This window comes from Ambystoma mexicanum, chromosome 12 (assembly GCF_040938575.1).
Source record: "Ambystoma mexicanum isolate Mex_15411 chromosome 12, UKY_AmexF1_1, whole genome shotgun sequence".
NCBI classification, from domain to species: Eukaryota; Metazoa; Chordata; class Amphibia; order Caudata; family Ambystomatidae; genus Ambystoma; species Ambystoma mexicanum.
Window position 1 is genome coordinate 596317813 of NC_090936.1, and position 16055 is coordinate 596333867.

The 16055-nt window shown below is 43.8% G+C and overlaps 1 protein-coding gene across 2 annotated transcripts in view; it reads right to left on the bottom strand.

Moving 5' to 3' along the window:
- The window catches only part of CDK2AP2 (cyclin dependent kinase 2 associated protein 2), a 185046-nt gene that overhangs the window by 154481 nt on the left and 14510 nt on the right, over positions 1-16055 (bottom strand). The window lies entirely within an intron of this gene.

A 16055-nucleotide genomic window follows, 5' to 3' on the forward strand; every position in this document is an offset into this window, starting at 1 on the left:
AAAAGCTCTTAACCTCCAGGTGTATTCTGAGCGTGACGAAGGAAGGAACCCTGTCTTGATCTGTTTGAAACGCCATAAAGCTTCCAGTCAGATTCCTAAATCCTTTCCTGATTCACTAAGTGGTTGACTGAAATGGACTGTCATTTCTCTAAACCAAATGTGTCCTGGTGTCGTGCTTGAAGACTGCATAGATGCCATGGTCTCTTCAATCTGTAGCAAGAAACCATGATCTACAAACGTCACCACTTAGTGATGATTAGTAATACTGAGTGGAGCAAGGAACTGAAATGAACCAGATTATATGAAATACATTTGATAACCTTTCTCTGGGGCCCAGAATGAGTGGTAAAATATTTTGAATGGGTTCATAGATCGCAATGACTTCCAAGGTGATGGAATGAGACGTAAACAGCCCACATCATCCCCAGGTGCATATCTCTTCAGGGCAAAACTGGAAGACTTTTTGTTAGAATGCCCAAACACATTGGAAGCGCAATGTCACAACATGACAATGTCCGAGTATAGTAAAATCACAGAAGTGCAAATAAGTAATTGTAAATACGCAATAGTCCCGTCAGGCTGAAACGTGCTAAAGTGAAGTTAGAGAAAGTGGCCGGATAAGACAGTCTAGAATACTAGCACCACCATTAAAGAGGACCGATAAATAGCACAACAAAGGAATATTATTCAGAAAGACAGGAAGGTGCAAGCAGGGAGGACACTCAAACAAGCTGGCTATCTATAGTGCTGAAGAAATGGAAAAGCTAAAGAACAAAAAAAGACAACCTTACTACCTTTGAAGTCCAGATACTCGAGTCCGGTACAGTACTAGAGTCCGCTCACAGAAGATTTGTTCTAAGGAAGATCCAACAGACTAGTATGGTCCATTGTGGTAAATTGAATTACTTTGATTTTGGCCAGGACTACAATCCAAAGCCTTCATGGACACGCACCGTGCAGGAACACACCACTCACGCGTCCATGGAACTTCTCACTTCCTGCTCAAACTGTCAAATTACACCTGATCCACGACTACCTCAAACCGACAAGTTGTTTCTTGACAAAAATCACAGACAGATCAAAACAGCATCTGTCAACAACACAATTAACCGCTTCCTCAGATACCGCAACTGGGCCAGTAGCCATATCACCAAGAAAACAAGACAATCTTCTTGAGCTGATGGACTCCAAACAAATCATTACAGAACCAACCCACAAAGGCGACACACTCCAGCCATCATATGTTTATACCCCCCACACCTTTGGACTAGATAGACATTATAGCCATAACCATCATGCTACACCAGATCCTATGCCCCAACCATGGCTGACTTCTTTCCTCTCTGACTGACCCTCCCAGGTCCAACTTGGGTCCTTCCTCTCCTCTATCGTTTTATCTACCTGTGGTGTCCCCCAGGGGTCTAACCTCTCTCCCTGGCTGTTCAACCAGTACCTGGCACTCCTTGCCCACCGCATTGCCGCTCTCTGCCCCAACTTTCAATGCTATGCAGATGACACCCAGCTAATTTTCAGGCTACCTTCGGCCTCCTCTTCTCCTTCCCTCATCTCTGACCGTCTGTCCGCTATCCAGGAGTGGTGTGCCGCCAATTACCTCTGCCTTAATACCAGTAAGACGGAGACCCTCCTCATTGGCACACCCGCTCCCTCCTTTCCCATAGCTCTCTGGCTGGCCTCTATTGGCCCTCTTCCTGCTCCCACCTGCAAGGCTAAAAATCCTGGAGTCATCTTCGACTCCACACTCTCCTTATCTCCTCACATCTCTGACTTCTCTAAGACGTCACACTACCAGCTGCACTTCCTCAGAGGTATTCTTCCTTTCCTCTCCTTCCCCCAAAAGCTCACTGTCTCCAGAGCTCTGGTTCTCTCTAAGCTAGATTACTGCAACAGCCTCTTTCTAAATCTTCCTGCCTCTACTCTCTGCCCTTTGCAGCTCATCCAGAACAGGACTGCAAGACTTGTCCTTGGCCTCAAGCCCAGGGATCGTATCTCGCCTGGACTGAAATCTCTGCACTGGCTCCCAGTGGCTGCGAGGATTAAGTTCAAAACCCTACGCATTGTCCACAAGGCCTTCTGGGGCATGGGGCCTCAATACCTTCAGCTCTCTTCCTAAATATCTGCTTTCTCGACCTCTTCGCTCTTCTGCCTCCAACTCCCTCAGGGTCAGTGTCACGACCCTCGCCCAAAACCCCCTCTGGCAAACCCATTGGCCAGGTGGAGTCAGGACTCGGGCCTCTAGAGCTTGGCATCCTCTTCAAAAGCCCTCATGGGGATAGTCCTGGCGCCTATGTCGCCAGGCTCATACACCATGAAAAACAATGTGCTTGGGAACTACTTTATTGTATTGTCAGCCAACATGGAGGCATCCACATAGCTTGGTTCCCAAGAACCAAGCTATGCGGTCTAGTGTTTTGGGTGTGGTAGCCTAGGGACTACTTTACCTGGACTATTTTGTTGGGGTTATTTAAACCACACCCAAGCAAGACAACATGCTTTGCGTTACTTTTCAGCTTGCAACGTGACGCTCACCGTGTCCAGCTATTCTCTCGAACCTCGGAGAAGCAGAACCTGCAAGGAGACAAAAGGAACATCATTAGCAGCATCATCTTACCTGCAGTCTTCATCTTTAAACACTCGCAGCTACTGAGAACAGCTTCCTCGAATCTGCACCCCTCCCTGACCGAACGACCTGAAAGAGGAAGATGGAGGCAACATTAAAGAAAGCAGTAGAGACATTTACAAATTACGAACTGCTCAAAAGGCTTACCTGGCTGGCTGCCTCTCGGCTGGCACCACTCCGGACATTCCACTCGCGCTGAAGAACACCGTGACCTACAAGGAAGGAAAACACAGGTTAGGAAAGGCAAGACTTTGCAGCGCTGCACATAGCGCTTACTTACCACATCATAGCGCTCTTAATGCGCCATCATTTACCAGCGGGGCTCAACCAAGCCAGTTTGCCACGCTGAAGCTCAATGCGAGAAAAAAAAGAGATATTTTAAACAAAGAAAAACATGCAGGATAGCAACAAAACTAAAGAACAGCAATAAGACCTACCTGAACAATATCAAATGGGCCGGCGTCAGTGAAGTAACTGGACCGCACTCGCCCATGAAAGACAACGCGCCCCTGCAAAGAAGGCAGGACGGAGAGCACGCCTAATTCTACCACAAGGTGAGGAGAACGCGCCAGAGGAACTGAAATGATGCAGGGGTGGAGGGAGGTTACTTATCCCAGTCGGTCGTCTTGAACACAGTCCTCCTGTATTTTCAGGCAGAACCTTCCCCGCAGACCACATCAGGGCAAAGCTGAGAAGCATACCAGCGAGTAACCCGGCTGGGTGGCGTCCCTGTGGATACCAGGTGAGCGTAACAGTCGCCAAGCAACGAGTTGGTGGTAGATCTCTTTCTTCGGCTGGGGCTTCCATCTGGAACAGCCTCCCTAAAACTTGAGGAGAACCATCTCCGGTTCCGGAAGCACCTCAAAACCTTTCTCTTTGCTTCTGCTTTTTCTCCTCTCCCCTGCTGACTTCCTGGCTGTATCCGGAGCTGCACTGGTTACCTAGACACCCTCTGATCTCAGGCCCAGTTCCCTCCCCCACCAGCGTAACACACCTGTACTGCCCGCCTGGCTACCCTCGCACTTGGGGACTGTTTCTGTATCCCTACAGTCCCCCAACCAGCCCTCGACACCGATGTCTGCACTTACCCATGCACTTGCCACATGCTGGCCATTACTTCCTGTTATTATCAATTCCCATGTACTGCACTATTCCTTCCCCCATCCCAAGCACTTGCACGATCTGAAGGACATCTGGCCTAGTAGGATCGTTGTCTGTCCTCCCTCTGTTCCCCCTCCCTTGCCTCGTCGCACCTTTAAACACTTGTGTATAGGCGCGTTATAAATTCCATAATCATAACCACGACCAACTGAAGTCAAACCAACCAAGACAACCCACCCCTCCTTCAAGAACTTTCCCATGGATACACTGGAAGGAAACCTCATCACCTTGGCTTTCACGTCAGACCCCCTTGTAGAATGTCCATGCCCAGCACAGTCAACCACATCATAACCGATAACAAGTACCAAAGCACCACTAGAACATCAACTTAAAAGAAGCTCACTGCACCTTGCTACACAGAGGAACTGATTGACAGCAAGCATGCCATAAGCAGACAAGAAAAGTGCTGTAGAAAATCTCTCCATCTATAAGACCACCCCAATCTAGGAACCCTCAAACTACTACATTACAACAACAATCAAGGAAGAGCCAAGCTAAATGCCATGCTGAGAAGCACTTCACCAATCTCCTATCAAACTCTTCAGTACTGCAATTTACTGACAAATGCACCAGCAACATATTCACAGATAAGACAACACAGACAGATTCAAACACAATGCAGACTTTCCACGCATATCAGCCTGCAACACATTAAAGCGGATTGAATTCAGGACAATTACTGCAGAAGACCTGGTCAACTCTCACAGCTCCCAAAAACGCCACCGATTGAGAACATTCTCCTCTCCTCCATTGTGAAGTGCATCATAGGAAAAAAGCTCACAACATTTCTCAATGTCATCAACACATCCCTCAAAGAAGGCACTTTCCCAGATGTGCTGAAAATAGGACAGAACCTCCCTGTGCTGACAAAACACACACTTGGGCTAGTCTTTTTGTGCAATATGGACAGAAGTTGGGATAATTAGCTATATCGCATAGATTTCTTTGTCTCCACAGATGCAATATGGTTATCATCTGTTGATTTAATGGGCTGCGCGAATGAAGCAGTTCTCTGCGCCCTACATGGATTAATCAAGGTGAACATGCTTTGCTTGGTATTTATAGGACCATTACATTGAATTCTAATTAGGTGTGGAGTATGTTGAGCTGGTTCTACGTTATTTCGCCGAATGAATTTTCATCATGGGACATTTCATCGCCGATTTTTCATCGCCAAAAACCCTGTTTTTTTTTTATTTTATTTATGGGGAGGGTGTGGGGGGTGAGTTCCCCCCCAGACCTCCCTACTTTAGTAATCATAACCCAAACCCTACAAAACAGGGTTTTTTTTAAAAAAAGGGTTTTCGGCGATGAAAAATTCGGCGATGAAATGTCCCACGATGAAAATCCATTCGGCGAAATGCGTGTATACCATTGAGGTTTAGTCAGTTTTGCATTTTAATGGGTATTTTTTTGTTTCTTTTTTCCCAAACATTTTTTTATGTTTGATTTTTTGTTTGTTTTGGGTCGATGCTTTTATAGAATTGAGATCTACAATCAAGTTTGAAATATCACAGCGATACAACCATGGGACCCACTGGTCTTATTACAAATTGTATGCAAATGTCCATATCAGTGTGTCTCCAATGTTATATGTTTACTCAATAGTGTGCCCTGACAAAGGCGACTATCAGTTCATATGATCGAACTAGATAACATTTTGTCGCCGAAACTGTATTTTTGAAGATACTTTGTTATTCTGTATCTGCAGTAGGCACTTAGCACTTTTTTGTGATGGCACCTTTATAGTGATTTATAAATGCTGTTTATGAAATATAGATGACGATGTATCACATCTAGCAGTAATTGATAGGTCGCTTTTAGATAGATTTGTTGATATTTTTGAATACTTTTTCTGTTTTGATATCCATTTAAATGTATTTTAAGGATGTTATTGTGCGGATGTAATAAACATTTTTATGCTATTATGTTTTCGATTAATATTAAAATATGATGTTAAAATTGGTTATCTGACTGAGCCTTTCCCTCTCCACATTTAGTTGAATCAATGAATATTTGAATAGTCTTTGTATTTACCTGTGTGACCTTTGATTTTGTTTTCTAGATGAACTGGCCAACTATCGTTCTATTATGCTTTTAACCTTTCCTGATTGAGAAGACCGTCGCCATCCGGTTGCAAGAAAGGTTCACTTGGCAAAATCTCCTACAGGACTACAAATCCGATTTCTGACCATGGTGCAGCACAGGGTAGTGTCATCAACCACATTATCGATGATGCTCGGCACATCCTGGACACAGGAGACACCCTGCTTACACGTCCAACTCTACCACTTCGCCACATCATTAACGTGCACTAGGAATTCCTCCTCAATCCCACTGCCACACATACTGGCTTAGACAAAACAGTCCTGCTGTGGTTAGCTTCCTATCAGCAGAGACCAACTATTCTAGATATGCCTCCTCAGACTCCAGTGCCATCCAGTAGACTGCAGAGTTCAATAGCAACACAGGTTCGAATCCCAGGCTCACGCTTAGAAACTGGTCCCCGGTATTAAGAGCGTTATAAAAGTACAATTATAATAAGGGCCCATCCTGTGCACAGTAATTTTCAACGTCTACACAAAAACATGGGGAGAGGTGAAGAATCCTCACCAACACATACGTCAAGATACATTTAAGTATACAGAAGAAGTGCAGGGAGGCAAAATGGGCCCACAGCACCAATCTAGATCCCTGTGTGGTGCTGGCCATTCCGGCAAATATCAGATGACGTGCGAGTACTGCAATTGAAACCCTCTCCTCCCGGAACAGCAAAGGCATATTGCAGGAACCATATGAATCGCCCCAATTTAACTGCACCTCACAGAGTCCTAATACTCTGTGCAGGCACAATATCAGCGGAGGTGAGCCGTAACAGACTACCACCAACGAAAGACTGGGGATGCACGAGGGACCACAAGAACTCTTACTCCACATTGCAGCAAGTGTTTTCTGCTGTGCATCAGTCTGTGCTTTGAGTGCAGGAATAGGCAGCGTTAGGACCATGGTTCACACATGTTGTTGCGTTTAGGTTATGGGTTAGAAGAAGATGCCTCAGTCTGCTCACTCCATCACTTCTCTGGCTGGTTTGCACCCAGTGGTGACATGATACATTTTTAAGAACTTGCCACCCATACATTTTATATTGTTTCTTCACCCCATTCCCTAGATTCATTGACTCTGTCAGAGCTCGGCAACAGCCCCCACCACTCATCTCCCCAGGATGCTGGTAGCACCAATGACCACAGACAGCCCCAGGTCCAACTACAGGACAGTGCTGCTAAATGTGAATATCACCTGACAGGAGTAAAAATGAACTACTAGCAAGGCATAAAAAGTCAAAGTGGCTTTCCCTACCTATTCTCCAAATACATACAGCAGGGGGCAAACATTCAAGTGGCTAGCTACTAGCCAGCCATACAAAAGTCACTTGCCACCTCAATTCTATACATGCCCACAGCACACCATTTCTTACTCGCCAAGAGTGAAATATCACTAGCCAATGGCTAGTGGCGGGTGCAAATTGTGCACCCTGCATACAGCACACAATTTCATACTCGCCATAAGTCAATTATTACTGGCCAACAGCTAGTGGCAAGTGCAAATTTAGGACTTGCCTACTGATCTGTTTTGCGCCAAATCTCAGTTTAATCTTGCTGTGGTGCAGGTCTACAAGAAATCTGCCAACTCTCAGGCTCACTACTTAAAATGTCGATGGGCTTAATAACCAAGAGAAAACGGATGCTGAGAGAGCAAAAAAGAAGAGGCATGAAAATTGTTCATCTTCTAAGCCACAAAGCTTAAAAGGGAGCGGGTGAACGAGGGACACAGTTGTGAGTCCAGTAATTCTCAGAGTGCGAGCATTTTATTTAACAAAAAGTGGAGGGTGTCTCTCGTCATAGGATATGAAGGCCACTGGGTTAAGACACTTCCGAATAGGAGATGCATATTTCACAATTGTGAATGTATATCTGTTCTGAACCCCAGAGATACTTCACAGAATCAAGACTATTGGCCTCCCGATATCCCAACCTACTCGAACACAATACCTCACGGTGAGGGTTGTGGAGAAGGGGTTTGTAGGCTTTAACTGAGCCATGCGCCAGACAAGAATTTGAAATCCCCAAGCAATCTTCGGAGGGACAGGAGTGTTGCGCACCTTCATGCCAAACCGAGAACTAGAATGTACCTGGCAGCTTCCTCGCTTGCCAACAAGAGAAGGCATTTTATTCAACAAGGCATAAATCATTCTCACATCTTGAATATTCCCTGACTGTCCAATCACCTAACACTGTGCTGACTGACCACACCCCTGTAACACCTCACTCTACCTCTGCCTAATGCTGACATCAAGACCACATGCTCACCCCATAGTAGCAGAAGGGCTGAGGGAGGAAAATCACTGGTTCCCTGAGACGTACATACAGATTGCAGAAGATATAGGCCTGTTATAAGATTACCTAAAGTCTTTCCTGAAGGGCCTACTAATCGAAGAAAAGTCCAAACTAATAAAAGGGGAGGCCCGAGATTCAGATCTGGAGGGAACCATTAGATACCAGATGTTCGTATTACAAAAAGGAATGCACCAACGTGGAGAAAATGCCCAAATTTGAAAGAGCAAAACACTAACTTAATACCACTCAAAGAAAGTAGATGTTGCCCTACCAAGCACTGTCAGAGTTTGTTTGCATGTCACAGGAGAGGTGCCAATATTAGATTATTCCTATATGTCACACTCCCCTCTTTAACATGGTTTCCGACGAAGTAATTCCATAACATCAACTTGGAATACTTGCTTGAAGGACTACTAGTGAAAGAACTTTCGAAGTACGTTCTGAGGTTCCAAATGATTTTGCCGCGGCCGGAATGTTCGAATGAGAATGCGAACACACTTAGACTACGGGGGCTGCAGGGGTTTCCCCCGCAACCCCGCTCACTATATTATATAAATATATAAATATAAATTTGCATGAGCCACTAGACATTGGCTATTGATAATTGACTCTTGACGAGAAAGAAATGGTGTGCTGTGTGCATGTATAGAATTGTGGTGGCAAATGACTTTATGGCTGGCTAGTACCTTGAAACATTTTTACCACTGCTACGAGTCTTCGACGATTTGAGAACTCCTACTGATAAGGAAATCCACAATGCGTATTTGTATTTTATATAGCGCTGAACATAGTTAAAACAGGGTACAGTACAAAATAATTGATAGCGAACATCATACATCAGTTCATCAATTCAGGTAGCAAGCAATCAGGGGCAATGAAGGAGGTGAGCTTTCAGAGAAGAGACGAAAGAGAGAATAGACTGTGATAGAACGGAGAGAGGGACAGCATTCCAGTATAAGGGTGCAAGAAGCTGGAAAGATCGGAAGACTGAGCGCATGGAGGACGGGGAACGTTCAGTTGAAAGCGACAAGAAGATCAAAGAGAACAGGAAGGAGAATAGGAAGATAAGAGTGCAGCAAGATAATCAGGTGCAAGCCTGTAGAGAGATTTAAAGACTAGACAAAGAAATTGAAATTTAAGTTGGGAATGAAAAGATAGCCAGCCAAGGGAGGCAAGTGAAGAGGAGATAGAGTCTCGATAGGAGAGAGCAAAGCAGACAAACAGAGGAATTATAGATAGATTTTAGTAGAGCAAGGCGAGAGCTTGGAAGACCAAAGAGCGTGTAAGAGCAATAAAACAGCCGAGAGAAGATTAAGGAAGAAATAAGAAGCTTAGTAGCTTGGAAAGTAAGGAAAGGACAAACTTTTGAATATTATAGAGACGAAAACAGTGGGGACGAGATGTGAGAGAAATATGGTGAGAAAAGGAGAGATTAGAATCAAAGTAAAGACCAAGATTGCACGCTGTTGGAGAAATAGAAAGGTTAGCAGGCAGAAAGAATATGAAAGGAGGCGAGGTATGGGGAGGAAGAGTGTTAGCAGAGAAAAATAGAACCTCAGTTTTCCCTGCATTTAGGGTGAGAAAGTGTGAGGCCATCCAAGATTTAATAGCAGATAGACAGGCAGTAAGAGTGTGGTGGATTTCTGGAGTGAAAGATGAAAAGGATAGAAAAAGTTGTGTGTCATCTGCATAGAAGTGATGGGAAAGACCAAAAGAAGAGATTATGGCAGCAGGTTCAGAGGAATACAGTGAAAAAAGAAAAGTGCATGAGGGGAAAAGGAGTAGAGGTCTTGCCAGCCCAGGAGACGGAGAATGTTCGGTTAGACAGATAGGAGGAAAACCAGGAAAGAACAGAGTCCCTAAGACCAAAGGAGGAGAGAGATTTCAAAAGCAAAGAGTGATCCACAATGTCGAAAGCAGCAGATTGATCAAGAGGAATAAGAAATGAAGAGTGTTTGGAATAGCGAGCTGGGAGAAGGGACTTAAGGACACAGATCAGAGCAGTTTCGGTCGAGTGAAGAGGACGAAAACCAGACTGAAAGCAAGGAATAAAATAGGTCAGTGACAAAGGGTGCAATCCGGGTGTACACAAGACTCTCCAAACGTTTAGAGAGATAGGGTTAAGAGAGAGATAGGGCGTAAATTGGAAACAATAAGATGATTAGCAGTGGGTTTTTTCAGGATGGGAATGATGGTTGCCTGTTTAAAGGCTGTGGGGGAAACAGGAGAGGAGAGGCAAGTATTAAAGAAGGAGACGAGAAATGGTATAAGAAGAGGCCGTAGGGAAGGTTCTGGCTAACAAGAGTAGCACATCAGCATTAGAGACTGGAGCAAAGCTAGAGATGAGGGCAGAAGGAGTAGGACTAAGAGGAGATAAAAGTTGGGTAGCTGGAGAGAGAGTTAATGTCCTGATGCAGGGAGTGAACTTTAGTAGAAAAGAAGTGAGCAAAATCAGATGCAGACAGAGTAGAGTTAATATAGTGGTCCGGAGAGGGAGAGAAAAGAAGCTGTGTTCGTTTGAAAAAGACGCTTGGGGTGTGCAGAATGGGAGTGGAGAAGAACTGAGAAATAGGCACGTTTAGCAGAGAGTAGACAGTTATCATAGAGAGTATGATAAGTAGGCAGAGTGATTAGATGGGGATCTTATCTTGAGCCAATGTCTTTCCAAGCGACGGAGAAGACGTTGCATAGTGTGTGGGTAAGAGGACAGTCAGGGTTGAGAGGGTTTACAAATGGTTGGAAAGCAGACATAGGGTAGAGTTGGTCGAGACCGAGAGAAAGATGATAGAGCAGTTGCTGCCTCATCAGCACAGAGAGGAAAAAGATGACAGAGAAGGAAGAGTACTAGTGCAAGTATCATGAAAGAGTGAAGAATTGAAATTGTGCAGGTCATGCCGAAAAAATGTTTAGGTGAGAGAGAGGTAGGAGAGATCGGGGGAATAGAAGAGAAAAGACATACCGAGAGTAAAGAGTGATCAGATAAGTAAACAGATAAAGCTAGTACAGAGGAAGCAGTGAAGGTAGAGAGAAAAATCAAGTCTAAAGAGGAACCAGAAATGCGAGTGGGAGGAGTAGGAAGAGGTGAGAGCAGGTGGGAATCAAGAATAGAAAGAAAAGAAGAGGTCGAGTGTGCAGAGGAAAGATTAAGATTAAAATCTCCTAGTAATACTGGGGGGGGGGGTTGGGCCTGGAAAAGACAGTAACTGATTAATATCATCACAAAAAGAACCAAGTGGGCCAGGGGGGCGATAGAGAATGGGAAAGGAGATAGAAACCAGGAAGGATTAGGATAATCTCTAACGATATGAAAGTGGATGAATTAGATGACCTAGGTAAGAAAACAAAACGTTGTCCGTTTGGCACTGCACTTTTCATTGCTTCCAAGGCACCTTGTTCTGAATTGATTGGCCCCCTACACTTGTGGAATACAGTTCTTGGATATTGTGAACGCCAGCTACTACCGTTTGCTTGTTTATTTCAGCTAATGCCCAGCTCTTGGGTATGATCTTTAGTGGTTGACCACCTATATTCAAAGGGCTACTAGATAAGTTGTGGCTTTCCGATTTGCTGCCTCAAGCCGTGACATCTGGCACACAGCACGATTTTGCTTTCCACACCCAAAATCCAGACAGTTAGATTAGTTTGTGCTGACTGGGATGTAATTGGTGATTTATAACGGGCAAGATACCCAGAGGTTTCTAATGCACTGACCCAGAGATCTAACCTGTGTTGCTCTGTGTCGTCGTGCTTCCAAGGCAAGCCCTTTGCCCCCAAGCTATCCTTCTGGCCCTCCCATATATGATGAAATGTCAAACTGTGCCAGACCAAAAATGAGCAGAGTGGAACCAGCAGGGCTTACAAAAGATGAGCAAGTTACACATAGAAAATCTAGCATTGAGCCTCACATACCAAGAGATTAAGACAGCTTTAATCAAACCTCTCAAGGGACATCTTGTGAAACCCAGAAGATGCAGCATTTCCTAGCCTGCCAAAATATTAGAGAGGATAGTTATCACTAGCTTCTTGAGCATATAGAAACAATCATCATACTGGATCCAGCACATGTAGGATTCAGGACTTTGATGGAACCGAATAGGCCCAGCTATTAACGTGGGATGATTATCGGTCAACAGCATGAGAACAAAGTTGAAACATCAACTTTCAAAAATGATATTACTAAAGAGTAAAATTGTAAATACACCTTTTCATACAATTTGAATTGCCATGCAAAGTACATAAACATGCTGAAAACAAATATTCATTTGTTTGCGTTATTTTCTCCTGCTTCCCTCCCAGCATCCCACTATCCCATCCTTCAATTTATGATCCTCACACTGTAGGGCCAGTTTTCATTTTAGTTGCCACCCTTCCATTCCTCCTTTTCACTGCAACCACTTTTCCACACTTAATTATTGTTTAATGTTGCCTACTATTTACCGTTTATTCCACTTTCTCACATGGTTTTCTAACTTTTAGGATGTTAAAAAATGTTTTTTTTTTTAAACTTGCAATCTTTCAAGGTTATTTTGGAATACAACACCAGATATTTCCAGGACGTCCCAAGAAAAAAAGACAGACCAACAGCATTTGCTACAATGAGCCACAAATCCAGTACACAACTCCAGTAGATGGCATCCTTCCACTCCATCAAGATGGAGACAAAACACCTATTCTACCTGCAAACCAAACTGAAGTACTAACCATTTGCACCAAGACAGCATCCTCAAGCATTCCATGTCCAGAAGAAATGGGAAGCATACCCATATGTACAAAAATATAGAATCTGGGAATCTTGTTGGTCAAGCTCCTTCTTTACTCTAGAGCTGCAAACCAAACTTGTTCCGAGAAAATGCTTCTTTCAACTGAAATCCATTAGGCACATGATGCTATTTATTACTCTAAACATTTCCTAGTCCTCCCATGGCTGGTGTATGCAAACTGTCCCCACCGAAGACTTGCCAAATACTTTAATATAGCATTGTACAACACAGTAAAATAATGATGCTACAAGCCTGCTACAGTCTGACTAGATGGTACAGACATCTCCAGCAAATTACATTGGCTCTGAATCAGATGCTGGATTAGGCTTAGCTAAACATGCAAAACCGGGAAAGGTCCAAATTTGCCCCAGAAGGAAATCTGGCAATGTGAACCAAAGACGACACTGGTCCACCAAAAGTGCTCTACTTCTGTTATCACTGAACAGAAAATGTTAAGGAGGTGCCTCTAGCAACATGCAGACTAAAGTGTTGAACACTCTACCAAAAACAATGTGATCCCTATAAGACCAACTCTCCTTTAAAAAAAATAAAAATACAAAACACAAAACATGGCAGTTCAAGAACAGCCAACGACTTGGACTTTGCTGAACTCCAGGAAGAATTCACCGTGCAGCGCACTGAACATGTGATACAAAGACATATCAAATCGACCAAATGGGCACGCCAGATGAACTTTGAAAATTAGCTGCAAGATATCAAATCAATGATAAGCAGAAGAGGAATTACCTGCCTACATATAAACCAAACACATCAAAATCATTACATCTGGAACATTACACTCAGAGGGCCTCCACACTATACTTTGACCGGCAGCTAAACTCTTTATCAACCCACATCTTGAACAGAAGATTGCATTTGTGGTGTCCATGACAACAGCCTCCATTGCCTTGGATTAGCTTAGTATAAACGTAACTGATCCCTTAGCACAAGTAACCCATCAGCACTCAAGAGTACCTAAGCTTGTTAACACACCCTCAATGACGAACCTCCTCCCATATCATTGCTAAACACAACACCCTTACAAAGCACCCACTCATTAAATCCGCTCTACTCTCCACCCCTCCCTCCAACCAGCTCAATGGAAACAGTTTTTGACCAGCCAAGCACATACACCCAGGAAGCATTAATACAGATCAGGTACAACCTCTGATGCTCCCCAGATGCCAAACTTCAGCATGTACTGGAATTGAAAGAAATTCCTTCATACAAGGGATCAGCCTCGCAGGAACACAGAAAACCAGTACAAATACTTATTTGTACAGGTTACACTGACACGCACGCAAGTAATTTGAACCTTCAGCAACTCACAACTGCAATCCGGCAATGCCCCGGCATGCAGATCAGCAATACCCACCAAAATATGTACACACAAAATGGCAAATTCCAGCCTGCCCAAGACTCCAGACACACAATCAGCAGACTGATAAAGGCACACAATACAACTAATGATTCAAGTGATCACACACTCACATTATCACCAATCAAAACTTCTACAAGTAACAATTCCACCCTGCATTACTCTTCAGTGCTCTAACATGCAGTGTTCCAGTACGAGGACTATGCAGTTATGCAAAACATTTCTGACAAATTCACTGTTTCATTCAGCATTAGGCTGTGGAAAGATCAGCCATGATCACTTTGACACCACATTATGATACACCACCAGCCGATGCAACTCATTGCACAATTTCAAGCTGGTTTTTCAAGATGCAATGCAGCAACATCCTCAGGCCTGCCACATTGGTCTCCCGTTGTTTCAATTAAGTATTTTGCAAACACTTCGAATTACTTCAAAATGTGTACATGTTTTTAAGGGTTATGGGGTCGAAGGGGAGGTTTGGGGAGCTTGACGTAGGAGTGTTAGTGTAGGGGAATGAGGGAACCCCCCTCCCAATAAAATAAATAATTAAAAGTAAATTCCAAGTGATTGCATCGAAGTAAATTATCACAAAGTAATTTACTTGGTTGTAATAACGTAGAACCAGCCAATCACCACAAACTGGACCTTCTACACCAACTATCTGTGACTCACCGGACAAGGGAAACCTCGCATCACAAAACAATGGGATGTAAGAGGTTTGTGTTCAAGCCTTAACGTGTTATGTCTTATTGCATGGCTATATACGATGCTCAAATGTGTGGACAGAAGTATTTGCCCCCCTTGCATTATGGTGGTATGCAACTCAAACATGTGACTAAAATTTAACTCAACTGCTTCCACATACCACTTTATTAAAAAAAAGCAGCCTTTACCTGCCTTTCTGTCTTAACACAACAGCCATTGCAAAGCAACATTACTCTATTACACATATAATCCCCCAAAACCATACAACTACACAAACTCTCACTCAGCCCACCGGCTCCAGCTTGAACACCAACAAAAGCGTAACACAACTGCACATAATGGACAAGCAGGCCAGGGACATTCTGATTGCCACACTGGCAGTATTGTACAACCCCCTGTTGAGGCCTGTACAACCACTAGCCCTTCGGGTTGGACTAACACACCCAACTGAAAAGGGAAGCCAAGCCCTTCTTAAAACGGGACAGAGTGACAAGACTTACCTCTCAGCAAGAGAAAGTAGGCTAACACAAAAGGTACAATTAGTCAACACACATCACAGTGAGATACTGAAACATACGTATTTATCATGTTACACATACACATCTCTATTAATTCAAATAAAGTACTTGAGCATATAATACGTAGTAAAATACACAGTATGGGCATTAAGACTAATGTTTGTCAGACTCTCCCCATCACTGCACTTTAATGTGGGTTCACTGTCAGAGATAGGCACACAACATAAAGTGACGGGAGAAGGGAACCAGACATTCAAACAAAAGTTAAAAATCCATAGTGTCTGCGAAACAACAGCACAAAGTATAAAAGACCCAATCCACACTAGCTATATATTGCAGGTGCTACACCTGGTGGTATGTGCACAACACAGACAAAAAGAGGAAAAAGGAACCAGACATTTTACCCCAAAGGAAAAATAGTCATTTAAAACTCTTAAAGCCAACAATGGTAATCCACAATAATTCTGGCCCTTGAAGGCATACTATTGTATTGTTATT